Genomic DNA, 14,966 nt, shown 5'->3' on the forward strand with positions numbered 1-14,966 from the left:
ACACACACACACACACACACACACACACACACACACACACACACACACACACACACACCAGGTGCGTCAAGTTTAGGAACTTGTTATGCTTTATTTTTTTCCTTTGTGTGAAAAAACGCAGACTGCGTTGTCTGAATTAACAAGGTGACTGGGCGTCCTAGTGTGTTGGCTGTCTGCCGCGTTTGAGAAGGTTGGCTGTCTGCCGCGTTTGAGAAGGTTGGCTGTCTGCCGCGTTTGAGAAGGTTGGCTGTCTGCCGCGTTTGAGAAGGTTGGCTGTCTGCCGCGTTTGAGAAGGTTGGCTGTCTGCCGCGTTTGAGAAGGTTGGCTGTCTGCCGCGTTTGAGAAGGTTGGCTGTCTGCCGCGTTTGAGAAGGTTGGCTGTCTGCCGCGTTTGAGAAGGTTGGCTGTCTGCCGCGTTTGAGAAGGTTGGCTGTCTGCCGCGTTTGAGAAGGTTGGCTGTCTGCCGCGTTTGAGAAGGTTGGCTGTCTGCCGCGTTTGAGAAGGTTGGCTGTCTGCCGCGTTTGAGAAGGTTGGCTGTCTGCCGCGTTTGAGAAGGTTGGCTGTCTGCCGCGTTTGAGAAGGTTGGCTGTCTGCCGCGTTTGAGAAGGTTGGCTGTCTGCCGCGTTTGAGAAGGTTGGCTGTCTGCCGCGTTTTGAGAAGGTTGGCTGTCTGCCGCGTTTGAGAAGGTTGGCTGTCTGCCGCGTTTGAGAAGGTTGGCTGTCTGCCGCGTTTGAGAAGGTTGGCTGTCTGCCGCGTTTGAGAAGGTTGGCTGTCTGCCGCGTTTGAGAAGGTTGGCTGTCTGCCGCGTTTGAGAAGGTTGGCTGTCTGCCGCGTTTGAGAAGGTTGGCTGTCTGCCGCGTTTGAGAAGGTTGGCTGTCTGCCGCGTTTGAGAAGGTTGGCTGTCTGCCGCGTTTGAGAAGGTTGGCTGTCTGCCGCGTTTGAGAAGGTTGGCTGTCTGCCGCGTTTGAGAAGGTTGGCTGTCTGCCGCGTTTGAGAAGGTTGGCTGTCTGCCGCGTTTGAGAAGGTTGGCTGTCTGCCGCGTTTGAGAAGGTTGGCTGTCTGCCGCGTTTGAGAAGGTTGGCTGTCTGCCGCGTTTGAGAAGGTTGGCTGTCTGCCGCGTTTGAGAAGGTTGGCTGTCTGCCGCGTTTGAGAAGGTTGGCTGTCTGCCGCGTTTGAGAAGGTTGGCTGTCTGCCGCGTTTGAGAAGGTTGGCTGTCTGCCGCGTTTGAGAAGGTTGGCTGTCTTGCCGCGTTTGAGAAGGTTGGCTGTCTTGCCGCGTTTGAGAAGGTTGGCTGTCTTGCCGCGTTTGAGAAGGTTGGGTGTCTTGCCGCGTTTGAGGAGGTTGGCTGTCTGCCGCGTTTGAGGAGGTTGGCTGTCTGCCGCGTTTGGGGAGGTTGGCTGTCTGCCGCGTTTGGGGAGGTTGGCTGTCTGCCGCGTTTGGGGAGGTTGGCTGTCTGCCGCGTTTGGGGAGGTTGGCTGTCTGCCGCGTTTGGGGAGGTTGGCTGTCTGCCGCGTTTGGGGAGGTTGGCTGTCTGCCGCGTTTGGGGAGGTTGGCTGTCTGCCGCGTTTGGGGAGGTTGGCTGTCTGCCGCGTTTGGGGAGGTTGGCTGTCTGCCGCGTTTGGGAAGTCAAAGCCCTTTGGATGAGTTCCCTGTACAGATGCCAATATCTTGATTTCTTTGCACACACAGCGTGTACACATGCTGCTCCAGAGACAGAACTGTTCATTTCATATTTTATTTGTCACATACACATGGTCAGCAGATGTTATTGGTCACATACACATGGTCAGCAGATGTTATTGGTCCTCATACACATGGTTAGCAGATGGTATTGGTCCTCATACACATGGTTAGCAGATGTTAATGGTCACATGGTTAGCAGATGGTATTGGTCCTCATACACATGGTCAGCAGATGTTATTGGTCCTCATACACATGGTTAGCAGATGGTATTGGTCCTCATACACATGGTTAGCAGATGGTATTGGTCCTCATACACATGGTTAGCAGATGGTATTGGTCCTCATACACATGGTTAGCAGATGGTATTGGTCCTCATACACATGGTTAGCAGATGGTATTGGTCCTCATACACATGGTTAGCAGATGGTATTGGTCACATACACATGGTTAGCAGATGTTAATGGTCACATACACATGGTTAGCAGATGGTATTGGTCCTCATACACATGGTTAGCAGATGTTAATGGTCACATGGTTAGCAGATGTTAATGGTCACATGGTTAGCGGATGGTATTGGTCCTCATACACATGGTCAGCAGATGTTATTGGTCCTCATACACATGGTTAGCAGATGGTATTGGTCCTCATACACATGGTTAGCAGATGTTAATGGTCACATGGTTAGCAGATGTTAATGGTCACATGGTTAGCAGATGTTAATGGTCACATGGTTAGCAGATGGTATTGGTCCTCATACACATGGTTAACAGATGTTAATGGTCACATACACATGGTTAGCAGATATTAATGGTCACATGGTTAGCAGATATTAATGGTCACATGGTTAGCAGATGTTAATGGTCACATACACATGGTTAGCAGATGTTAATGGTCCTCATACACATGGTTAGCAGATGGTATTGGTCCTCATACACATGGTTAGCAGATGGTATTGGTCCTCATACACATGGTTAGCAGATGGTATTGGTCCTCATACACATGGTTAGCAGATGTTAATGGTCACATACACATGGTTAGCAGATGTTAATGGTCACATGGTTAGCAGATGTTAATGGTCACATGGTTAGCAGATGGTATTGGTCCTCATACACATGGTTAACAGATGTTAATGGTCACATACACATGGTTAGCAGATGTTAATGGTCACATACACATGGTTAGCAAATGTTAATGGTCACATGGTTAACAGATGTTAATGGTCACATACACATGGTTAGCAGATATTAATGGTCACATGGTTAGCAGATGTTAATGGTCACATACACATGGTTAGCAGATGTTATTGGTCACATGGTTAGCAGATGTTATTGGTCACATACACATGGTTAGCAGATGTTAATGGTCACATACACATGGTTAGCAGATGTTAATGGTCACATACACATGGTTAGCAGATGTTAATGGTCACATACACATGGTTAGCAGATGTTAATGGTCACATACACATGGTTAGCAGATGTTAATGGTCACATACACATGGTTAGCATATGTTATTGGTCACATACACATGGTTAGCAGATGTTATTGGTCCACATACACATGGTTAGCAGATGTTATTGGTCCACATACACATGGTTAGCAGAGGTTATTGGTCCTCATACACATGGTTAGCAGATGTTATTGGTCCTCATACACATGGTTAACAGATGTTATTGGTCCTCATACACATGGTCAGCAGATATTAATGGTCACATGGTTAGCAGATGTTAATGGTCACATGGTTAGCAGATGTTAATGGTCACATGGTTAGCAGATGTTAATGGTCACATGGTTAGCAGATGTTATTGGTCACATACACATGGTTAGCAGATGTTAATGGTCACATACACATGGTTAGCAGATGTTAATGGTCACATACACATGGTTAGCAGATGTTAATGGTCACATACACATGGTTAGCAGATGTTAATGGTCACATACACATGGTTAGCAGATGTTAATGGTCACATACACATGGTTAGCAGATGTTATTGGTCACATACACATGGTTAGCAGATGTTATTGGTCCACATACACATGGTTAGCAGATGTTATTGGTCCTCATACACATGGTTAGCAGATGTTATTGGTCCTCATACACATGGTTAACAGATGTTATTGGTCCTCATACACATGGTCAGCAGATATTAATGGTCACATGGTTAGCAGATGTTAATGGTCACATGGTTAGCAGATGTTAATGGTCACATGGTTAGCAGATGTTAATGGTCACATGGTTAGCAGATGTTAATGGTCACATGGTTAGCAGATGTTAATGGTCACATGGTTAGCAGATGTTAATGGTCACATGGTTAGCAGATGTTAATGGTCACATGGTTAACAGATGTTAATGGTCACATGGTTAGCAGATGTTAATGGTCACATGGTTAGCAGATGTTAATGGTCACATGGTTAGCAGATGTTAATGGTCACATGGTTGGCAGATGTTAATGGTCACATGGTTGGCAGATGTTAATGGTCACATGGTTGGCAGATGTTAATGGTCACATGGTTGGCAGATGTTAATGGTCACATGGTTGGCAGATGTTAATGGTCACATGGTTAGCAGATGTTATTGGTCTTCATACACATGGTTAGCAGATGTTAATGGTCACATACACATGGTTAGCAGATGTTAATGCGAGTGTAGCGAAATGCTTGTGCTTCTAGTTCCGACCGTGCAGTAATATCTAACAAGTAAACTAACCTATTAATTTCACAACTACTTCATACACACAAGTGTAAAGGAATGAAGAATATGTACATAAAGATATATGAATGAGTGATGGTACAGAACGGCATAGACAAGATGCAGTAGATGTGATTGCTGTTAGATTTGAGTCTGTGTGTTGGCAGCAGACCCTCACTGTGATTGTTGTTAGATTTGAGTCTGTGTGTTGGCAGCAGACCCTCACTGTGATGGCTGTTAGATTTGAGTCTGTGTGTTGACAGCAGACCCTCACTGTGATGGCAGTTAGATTTGAGTCTGTGTGTTGACAGCAGACCCTCACTGTGATGGCTGTTAGATTTGAGTCTGTGTGTTGGCAGCAGACCCTCACTGTGATGGCTGTTAGATTTGAGTCTGTGTGTTGACAGCAGACCCTCACTGTGATGGCTGTTAGATTTGAGTCTGTGTGTTGACAGCAGACCCTCACTGTGATGGCTGTTAGATTTGAGTCTGTGTGTTGGCAGCAGACCCTCACTGTGATGGCTGTTAGATTTGAGTCTGTGTGTTGACAGCAGACCCTCACTGTGATGGCTGTTAGATTTGAGTCTGTGTGTTGGCAGCAGACCCTCACTGTGATGGCTGTTAGATTTGAGTCTGTGTGTTGGCAGCATACCCTCACTGTGATGGCTGTTAGATTTGAGTCTGTGTGTTGGCAGCAGACCCTCACTGTGATGGCTGTTAGATTTGAGTCTGTGTGTTGGCAGCATACCCTCACTGTGATGGCTGTTAGATTTGAGTCTGTGTGTTGACAGCAGACCCTCACTGTGATGGCTGTTAGATTTTCTGGTAGCTCCTACCTATTTATGCATGACTGAGTTGGACTGCCTGTCTTGCCAATTGTAATATTTTTTCCGTTTGTGCTCGTTAGCGTATTTAGCTAGCAGCCTCCATGTACATTTGCTATTACTTGTGCAAATGTTATCTTTCCGGTAATGGACTCCCAATGGGCTTTTTGTGTTTTCTGGCACCCCCTTGTGTACGAAGCCGGTAATACTGTAAATCCAAGGATGATAGAAGGAATGGATCCTGCATGAGTCCAATGGAATATGTAAATCTGGTTAGCGCTCAACCCTACCTGACACACACTGAGTATCACATTCATTTCCATTGCACTCATGCAGGATCTTTTGACTGAGTAAATATGTTCAGCTTATTTTCTACTTCCTGTTTTAGCTTCTTTATTCTAGTTATTTAGTAGCACCCGCTATCTCCTGCCTAGCATTTTAGTTGCCATTCAAAAAAGTTTGAGTGCTTTTTTTTTTGTGTTCCAGGCTGATGGAGAGGAGTTGATGTCCCTGGCTAAAGAGGTTAACTCCGGCCAGACGGGGTCAGCCAAAGTGGAGGAGCTGGATGACAAGCTCATTAAGAAACTGGCCTTCGTCTCCGCCGGCGACCTGGCACCACTCAACGCTTTCATTGGTGGACTGGCCGCACAGGAAGTTCTGAAGGTAAGGAGCTGCTCACTTCCGGTCAGAACTTTTTCTGTCGGCCTCCCGGGTGGCGCAGTGGTTAAGGGCGCTGTACTGCAGCGCCAGCTGTGCCATCAGAGTCCCTGGGTTCGCGTCCCAGGCTCTGTCGTAACCGGCCGCGACCGGGAGGTCCGTGGGGCGACGCACAATTGGCCTAGCGTCGTCCGGGTTAGGGAGGGCTTGGTCGGTAGGGGTGTCCTTGTCTCATCGCGCACCAGCGACTCCTGTGGCGGGCCGGGCGCAGTGAGCGCTAACCAAGGTTGCCAGGTGCACGGTGTTTCCTCCGGCGCATTGGTGCGGCTGGCTTCCGGGTTGGATGTGCGCTGTGTTAAGAAGCAGTGCGACTTGGTTGGGTTGTGTATCGGAAGACGCATGACTTTCAACCTTCGTCTCTCCCGAGCCCGTACGGGAGTTGTAGCGATGAGACAAGATAGTAGCTACTAAAACAATTGGATACCACGAAATTTGGGAGAAAAAGGGGGAAAAATTCAACAAAAAAAAGAACTGTTTCTGCTTTCTGTGTTCCTACTGTTCTTTATGTTGTCTGACACCCTGTGGGGGAGAGAATCATGTTTTGGTTTTATTTCACCTTTATGTAACCAGGTAGGCCAGTTGAGAACAAGTTATATGTACATGTAGGTAGAGTTATTAAAGCGACATAGATAATAACAGAGTAGCAGTAACATAACAATAGCGAGGCTACATACAGGTTGTACCGGTACAGAGTCGATGTAAAGGAGCACCGGTTAATCGAGGTAATATGTACATGTAGATAGAGTTATTAAAGTGACTATGCATAGATAATAACAGAGAGTAGCAGCAGCGTAGGGGGGGTTCAAATAGTCTGTAAGCCATTTGATCAGCTGTTCAGGAGTCTTATGACTTGGGAGTAGAAGCTGTTTAGAAGCCTCCTGGACCTAGACTTGGTGCCCCGGTACCGCTTGCCGTGCGGTACCGGAGAGAACAGTCTGACTGTTGGCCGGAGTCTTTGATCATTTTTAGGGCACCACCTGGTATAGAGGTCCTGGATGGCAGGAAGCTTGGCCCCAGTGATGTGCTGGGCTGTTCGCACTACCCTCTGTGATGCAACCATGCTCTCGATGGTGCATCTAAAGAACCTTTTGAGGATCTGAGGACCCATGACAAATCTTTTCAGTCTCCTGAAGGGGAATAGGTGTTGTCTTGCCCTCTTCACGACTGTCTTGGTTTGCTTGGACCATGTTAGTTTGTTGACGTGGACACCAAGGTACTTGAAGCTCTCAACCTGCTTCCACTGCAGCCCTGTCGATGAGAATGGGGGCGTTCTCGGTCATCCTTTTCCTGCAGTGCACAATCATCTCCTTTTGTCTTGATCACATTGAGGGAGAGGTGGTTGTCCTGGCACCACACTGCCAGGTCTCTGACCTCCTCCCTACAGGCTGTCTCATCGTTGTCGGTGATCAGGCCTACCACTGAAGTGTCATCAGCAAACTTAATGATGGTGTTGGAGTTATGCCTGGCCGTGCAGTCATGAGTGAACAGGGAGTACAGGAAGGGACTGAGCACGCACCCCTGAGGGGCCCCTGTGTTGAGGATCAGCATGCCAGATGTGTTGTTGCCTACCATTACCACCTGGGGGCGGCCCGTCAGGAAGTCCAGGATCCAGTTGCAGAGGGAGGTGTTTAGTGATGAGCTTTGAGGGCACTATGGTGTTGACCTCTGAGCTGTAGTCAATGAACAGCATTCTCACATAGGTGTTCCTTTTGTGTTATTTGCCTCAAAACTAGCATAAAATTAGTTCAGCTCGTCTGGTAGGCTCGTGTCACTGGGCAGCCGTACTGTCTGGAGTCATCCTATCTAACTAGCCTGACTAAGGATGCTGCAGAGCTGTCTGGCTAAACTATGTATTATCTCTACCATCTCACGTTATCTCTGTTCTCCCCGTACTGTCTCTGGTCATCCTATCTAACTAGCCTGACTAAGGATGTTGCAGAGCTGTCTGACTAAACTATGTATTATCTCTACCATCTCACATTATCTCTGTTCTCCCCGTACTGTCTCTAGTCATCCTATCTAACTAGCCTGACTAAGGATGCTGCAGAGCTGTCTGGCTAAACTATGTATTATCTCTACCATCTCACGTTATCTCTGTTCTCCCCGTACTGTCTCCAGTCATCCTATCTAACTAGCCTGACTAAGGATGCTGCAGAGCTGTCTGGCTAAACTATGTATTATCTCTACCATCTCACGTTATCTCTGTTCTCCCCGTACTGTCTCCAGTCATCCTATCTAACTAGCCTGACTAAGGATGCTGCAGAGCTGTCTGGCTAAACTATGTATTATCTCTACCATCTCACGTTATCTCTGTTCTCCCCGTACTGTCTCCAGTCATCCTATCTAACTAGCCGGACTAAGGATGCTGCAGACCTGTCTGACTAAACCATTTTACTACAACTTCAAAGTAGATCTTTGAGATATTCCTCATGTGGTCTGTGTATCTAACCATAGCAGGTGTAAAGGTCTGTCACATGTCCAGAGATATCTCTGTTCTGTGTATCCGTAGCAGGTCGTGTCTAGATATTCCTCATGTGGTCTGTGTATCTAACCTGACCGTAGCAGGTGGAAACGTGTCTGTCCAGAGCTGGTCTGTGTATCTAAACTAGCAGGTGGAAACGTGTATGTCCAGAGATATTCCTATGTGGTCTGTGTATCTAACCATCTCACGTGTATATGTCCAGAGATATTCTCTGTTCTCCGACCGTAGCAGGTAAACGTGTCTGTCCTCTCATGTGGTCTGTGTATCTAACCTGACGTAGCAGGTGGAAACGTGTCTGTCCAGAGATATTCCTCATGTGGTCTGTGTATCTAAACTAGCAGGTGTAACGTGTCTGTCCAGAGATATTCCTCATGTGGTCTACCTAACCGACCGTAGCAGGTGGAATCTCCATTCCTCATGTGGTCTCTGTATCTAACCGACCGTAGCAGGTGGAAACGTGTCTGTCCAGAGATATTCCTCATGTGGTCTGTGTATCTAACCGACCGTAGCAGGTGTAAACGTGTATGTCCAGAGATATTCCTCATGTGGTCTGTGTATCTAATGTAGCAGGTGTAAACGTGTATATGTCCAGAGATATTCCTCATGTGGTCTGTGTATCTAAACTGTCCAGAGATATTCCTCATGTGGTCTGTGTATCTACCGTAGCAGGTCTCTGTCCAGAGATATTCACATTATCTCTGTTCTCATGTGGTCTGTGTATCTAACCGACCGTAGCAGGTGGAAACGTGTCTGTCCAGAGATATTCCTCATGTGGTCTGTGTATCTCAGGTGGAGTCAGAGATATTCCTCATGTGGTCTGTGTATCTAACCTGACCGTAGCAGGTGGAAATGTCTGTCCAGAGATATTCCTCATGTGGTCTGTGTATCTAAACCGTAGCAGGTGTAAACGTGTCTGTCCAGAGATATTCCTCATGTGGTCTGTGTATCTAACCGACCGTAGCAGGTGTAAACGTGTCTGTCCAGAGATATTCTCATGTGGTCTGTGTTCTAACCGACCGTAGCAGGTGGAAACGTGTCTGTCCAGAGATATTCCTCATGTGGTCTGTGTATCTAACCGACCGTAGCAGGTGGAAACGTGTCTGTCCAGAGATATTCCTCATGTGGTCTGTGTATCTAGCCGACCGTAGCAGGTGGAAACGTGTCTGTCCAGAGATATTCCTCATGTGGTCTGTGTATCTAAACCGTAGCAGGTGGAAACGTGTCTGTCCAGAGATATTCTCATGTGGTCTGTGTATCTAACCGACCGTAGCAGGTGAAACGTGTCTGTCTAGTCATGTGGTCCTATCTAACTAGCCGGTAGCAGGTGTAAACGTGTATATGTCCAGAGATATTCCTCATGTGGTCTGTGTATCTAACCGACCGTAGCAGGTGGAAACGTGTCTGTCCAGAGATATTCCTCAGATCTGTCAGGTGTAAACGTGTCTGTCCAGAGATACTCATGTGGTCTGTGTATTTACAGGTGGAAACGTGTCTGTCCAGAGATATTCCTCATGTGGTCTGTGTATCTAAACCGTAGCAGGTGGAAACGTGTCTGTCCAGATATTCCTCATGTGGTCTGTGTATCTAACCGACCGTAGCAGGTGGAAACGTGTCTGTCCAGAGATATTCCTCATGTGGTCTGTGTATCTAAACCAGGTGGAAACCTGTCCAGAGATATTCCTCATGTGGGTGTAAACGTAGCAGGTGGAAACGTGTATGTCCAGAGATATTCCTCATGTGGTCTGTGTATCTAACCGACCGTAGCAGGTGGAAACGTGTCTGTCCAGATATTATCTGTATATAATGACCGAGCAGGTGCTCATGTCTCTAACAATGGAAGTCGTTGTCCCAAAGCCAGGACGTTCCAGAGCTCATGTGGTCTGAGATCAAAATAATCCCAAAGAAACCCATTGATCTTATTTTGGACAGATTCTGATATCCGTCTCAGAGCTGGAAAAAGTCCATTGTAGTTAATTACCATGTTTGTGCGCTGAATATTTGCTTAATGAGAACTACAACTCCCTACAGGAATGTTCATGTCTGTGTGCCCATAATGCAGTGGCTGTACAGTATTAGAAAGTGTGTGTGTGTGTGTCTGTGTCTCTAGGCGTGTACAGGGGAAGTTCATATTCCATAATGCAGTGGCTGTAACAGTATTAGAACTGTCCGTGTCAGTGTGTGTGTCCATTGTAGTTCCTGGCGTGTACAGGGAAGTTCATGCCCATAATGCAGTGGCTGTACAGTATTATAACTGTGTGTGTGTGTCTGTCCTAGGCGTGTACAGGGAAGTTCATGCACATAATGCAGTAGCTGTACAGTATTATAAGTGTGTGTGTGTCTGTCCTAGGCGTGTACAGGGAAGTTCATGCACATAATGCAGTAGCTGTACAGTATTATAAGTGTGTGTGTGTGTGTCCTAGGCGTGTACAGGGAAGTTCATGCCCATAATGCAGTGGCTGTACAGTATTATGATGTGTCTGTGTGTGTCTGTCCTGAGGAAGAGGGAGGAGTTCATGCTCACTAATGGAGGTATTATAACTGTGTGTGTCCCCTAGGCGAGTACAGTTCATGCACATAACAGTAGCTGTACACATTATAACTGTGTGTGTGTGTGTGTGTGTGTCTGTCCTAGGCGTCACACAGTATTATAAGTGTGTTTGTGTGTGTGTGTGTGTGTCCCCACAGGGAAGTTCATGCACACCTACATTTACATTACCATTTACGTCGCACACCTCCCCACGCGCACACCTACAAATTGCGCATTCACCTTATGACATCCAGTGGAACAGCCACTTTACAATAGTGCATCTAAATCTTTTAAGGGGGGTGAGAAGGATTACTGTATCCTATCCTAGGTATTCCTTAAAGCAGGTGGGGTTTCAGGTGTCTCCGGAAGGGTGATTGACGCTGTCCTGGCGTCGTGAGGGAGTTTGTTCCACCATTGGGGGCCAGACACCTACAGTTTTGACTGGGCTGAGCGGGAACCTACTTCCTCAGTGGCAGGGACCTACAGACCAGAGGTGGATGAACCAGTGCCCTTGTTTGGGTGTAGGGCCTGATCAGAGCCTGGACGTACTGCACACCTACCCCCGCGCACAGCTCTGTAGGCAAGCACCATGGTCGCGGATGCAGCTTCAACCTGGAAGCCAGTGGAGAAAGCGGACACCTACGTGACGCTTGGGAAGGTTGAACCCCACGCGCACGTGTACAGGGAAGTTGTAGGGTTTAATACATGCAGGAGCCCCACTGGCACAGGGAGATGAGTGGGGAGGACCCCTGCGAGTTGCACGCAGGGTCTACAAGTGCCCTAGGCATGAACGCGGAACGTTCATGCATAATGCATGTAGCACACGTACTCTGGAGGACACAATGCACGATGGCGAATGCAGTGGCTGGCTTGTGGCATCCTACCCCACGCGCACGCACAGTAGGAGAACCTGGGTGCACGCGCACGCACAGGAACGGGCTTCACCACTGGAGGGACACGCACGCAGGACACAATGGAGTTGTCAACCGTGATGGCGAGATCAGAACGGGCACACCTACCCCACAGGAAGAGCACACCGTTTGCCGAGGTTCCCTTGAGGTGGTGATCACGTCACCACACTGATATGTCTGCCAGACATGCGCACGCACACGCCACCCAGAAGGGGGAAAGGAGAAGATTAACGTCTGCATAGCAATGATAGGAGAGACCATGTGAGGTTATGACAGAGCCAAGTGACTTGGTGTATAGCGAGAATAGGACAGGGCCTAGAACAGAGCCCTGGGGGACACCAGTGGTGAGAGCCCCACACGAGACGCACACCTGGTAGGAGCGACCTATCAGGTAGGACGCAACCAAGCGTGGGCCGCGCACGGAGATGCACACCTCGGAGAGGGTGGACGGAGGATCTGATGGTTCACAGTATCCCCACGATAGGTCAAAGGATGAGAGCAGAGAAGAGAGAGTTAGCTTTAGCGGAGCGCCTCCTGTGATACAGAGAAGACAGTCTCAGTTGAATGACTAGTCTTGAACCCTGACTGATTTGGATCAAGAAGGTCATTCAGAGAGAGATAGCACAGCTGGCCAAGGACGGCACGCCAAGAGTTTTAGGGATGGAGTTGTTGACATCGGAGGGCGAGTGTGGTTTTTTCAGAAGGGGTGCAGTCTCTTGGACGGAAGGGGAAGCCAGCGGTCAGGGATGAGTTGCGCGGGTGACACCGGAAATGGTCTGGAGAGAGAGGAGGGGATAGGGTCAAGCGGGCAGGTTGTTGGGACACCTCGTCACAGGGGAGATTTCATCTGGAGAGTATAGACATTTCATCTGTGAGAGTCTGCATAGCTGAGTACCTAACCCTAGGCGTGTACAGGGAAGTTCATGCCCATAATGCAGTGGCTGTACACTCTGGAGTGTCTGTCTGAGGAAGAGGGAGGACACCACTGAGGAGGACTGTGCCCCTGTGCGTACACCCACCACACCGCACACCTACCCCAGACACCACACCCCCCCACACACACACACCTACCCCACACACACATACCTACCCCACACACCTACCTACCCCCCCTACATTTTGACCTACCCCACACACACACACCTACCCCACGTGCACACAGAACCCCACGCGCACACCTACCCCCACGCGCACACCTACCCCACGAAGGCACACCTACCCCAGCGCACAGCTGGCCCCACGCACACCACACGCGCACACCTACCCCACGCTGTAGTTGTTGACCCGGAGGGATCAGTGTAGGTTTTTTCAGACACGTAACTCTCGCCTCTTGAAGACGGAAGCACACCTACCCCACACGCACAGCTGGTTGGGGAGAAGGTCTCCCATGGTCTACGTAAGGGGTTAAATATTTAGTTCTGTTGTGTCGAGATTTCATCTGGAGGGGTATACAAATCAGTTTTATAACTGTGCGATATGATTGTCCTACGTGTACACCCCCAACAGTTCACGCACACACTACCACACGCACGCACACTCACTCTGTCACACACACAGAGCACATCCAGACCCCAGGATACAGCACGCGTGTAAACCCCCTCCCCTACCCCCCACACACATCTTTTAGACACAGGCCACACCTACCCCACACGCAGATCGCTGTGTTTGGCGCACACCTACTTCCTGGTTGGGGCTGGCGCACTACCTACCCCACACGCGCGGACACACCTACAACCCACACAGGTGAGAGAGGAGGAGGAGGAGGGAGGAGGAGGGAGGAGGAGGAGGAGGAGACACACCTAGCCCATCTCACGCTTTTAGTCACACTGTTATGGACATTGTTTGTGCACACCACACACTGATCTGGGGCACACCTACCACACACTGATCGCGCACACCTAGTGCACTACTACACGCGCACACCTACCACTACACTGATCGCGCACACCTACTACTGACACGCACGCACACCTACTACACACACGTCACGCACACCTACCACACTACACTAGCTTGTTGGGTCGTGATTATCATATACGTAAATTTGTTAAATATTTAGTTCTGTTGTGTCTTGTAGGGGTATGACAAATCTTTTTAAATTATCGATATGATTTATCACACTAACACAACCCCCAACACACAGACGCACACACACACTGACACACACGCACACACACTCACTCACACACACACAGACGCACACATCCAGACCCTGCAGATACAGAACACATGTTGTTAATGACTACGTGTAAACCCCTCCCTGATCTAACCCCCCAGAGGAACAGTCGTTATGACGGCCAGATCGCTGTGTTTGGCTCCCAGCTGCAGGAGGAGTCTGGCTAAACAACGTTACTTCCTGGTTGGGGCAGGCGCTATTGGCTGTGAGCTGCTCAAGAACTTTGCCATGATTGGATTGGCCAGCGGGGAGGGTGAGGTCATCGATGTCGGACATGGACACCTATAGAGAAATCCAAGTGCACTCAACAGACAGTTCATCTTCAGGTGAGAGAGGAGGAGGAGGAGGAGGAGGAGGGAGGAGGAGGACTGAGGAGACTAGTGCCCTACTACTGATCTGGAGGTCATTTATATAATGTGTGAAAAGCCCATCTCTTTTATCTTGGCTTTTAGTCAGTGTTTTGACTGTTATGGACATTGTTTGTAGTTCACTACTACTGATTTGGGGTAATTTCAGTAGTGCACTACTACTGATCTGGGGTCATTTCATAGTGCCCTACTACTGATCTGGGGTAATTTCATAGTGCACTACTACTGATCTGGGGTCATTTCATTCATGCCCTACTACTGATCTGGGGTCATTTCATATCTGGGGCCCTACTACTGATCTGGGGTCATTTCACTGATCTGGGGCACTACTACTGATCTGGGGTCATTTCATAGTAGTGCACTACTACTGATCTGGGGTCATTTCACGTAGTGCACTACTACTGATCTGGGGTCATTTCATAGTGCACTACTACTGATCTGGGGTCATTTCATACTGAGTGCACTACTACTGATCTGGGGTCATTTCATAGTGCACTACTACTGATCTGGGGTCATTTCATAGTGCCCTACTACTGATCTGGGGTCATTTCATAGTGCATTACTACTGATCTGGGGTCATTTCATAGTGC

The 14,966-nt window shown here is 48.5% G+C and overlaps 1 pseudogene; it reads left to right on the forward strand.

Annotated features, from left to right (window-relative positions):
- LOC118378756 (ubiquitin-like modifier-activating enzyme 1) overlaps nucleotides 1–14,966 on the forward strand; it is a 66,165-nt pseudogene that overhangs the window by 25,210 nt on the left and 25,989 nt on the right.

The sequence above is a fragment of the Oncorhynchus keta genome, chromosome 28 (assembly GCF_023373465.1).
Source record: "Oncorhynchus keta strain PuntledgeMale-10-30-2019 chromosome 28, Oket_V2, whole genome shotgun sequence".
Taxonomy (NCBI): Eukaryota; Metazoa; Chordata; class Actinopteri; order Salmoniformes; family Salmonidae; genus Oncorhynchus; species Oncorhynchus keta.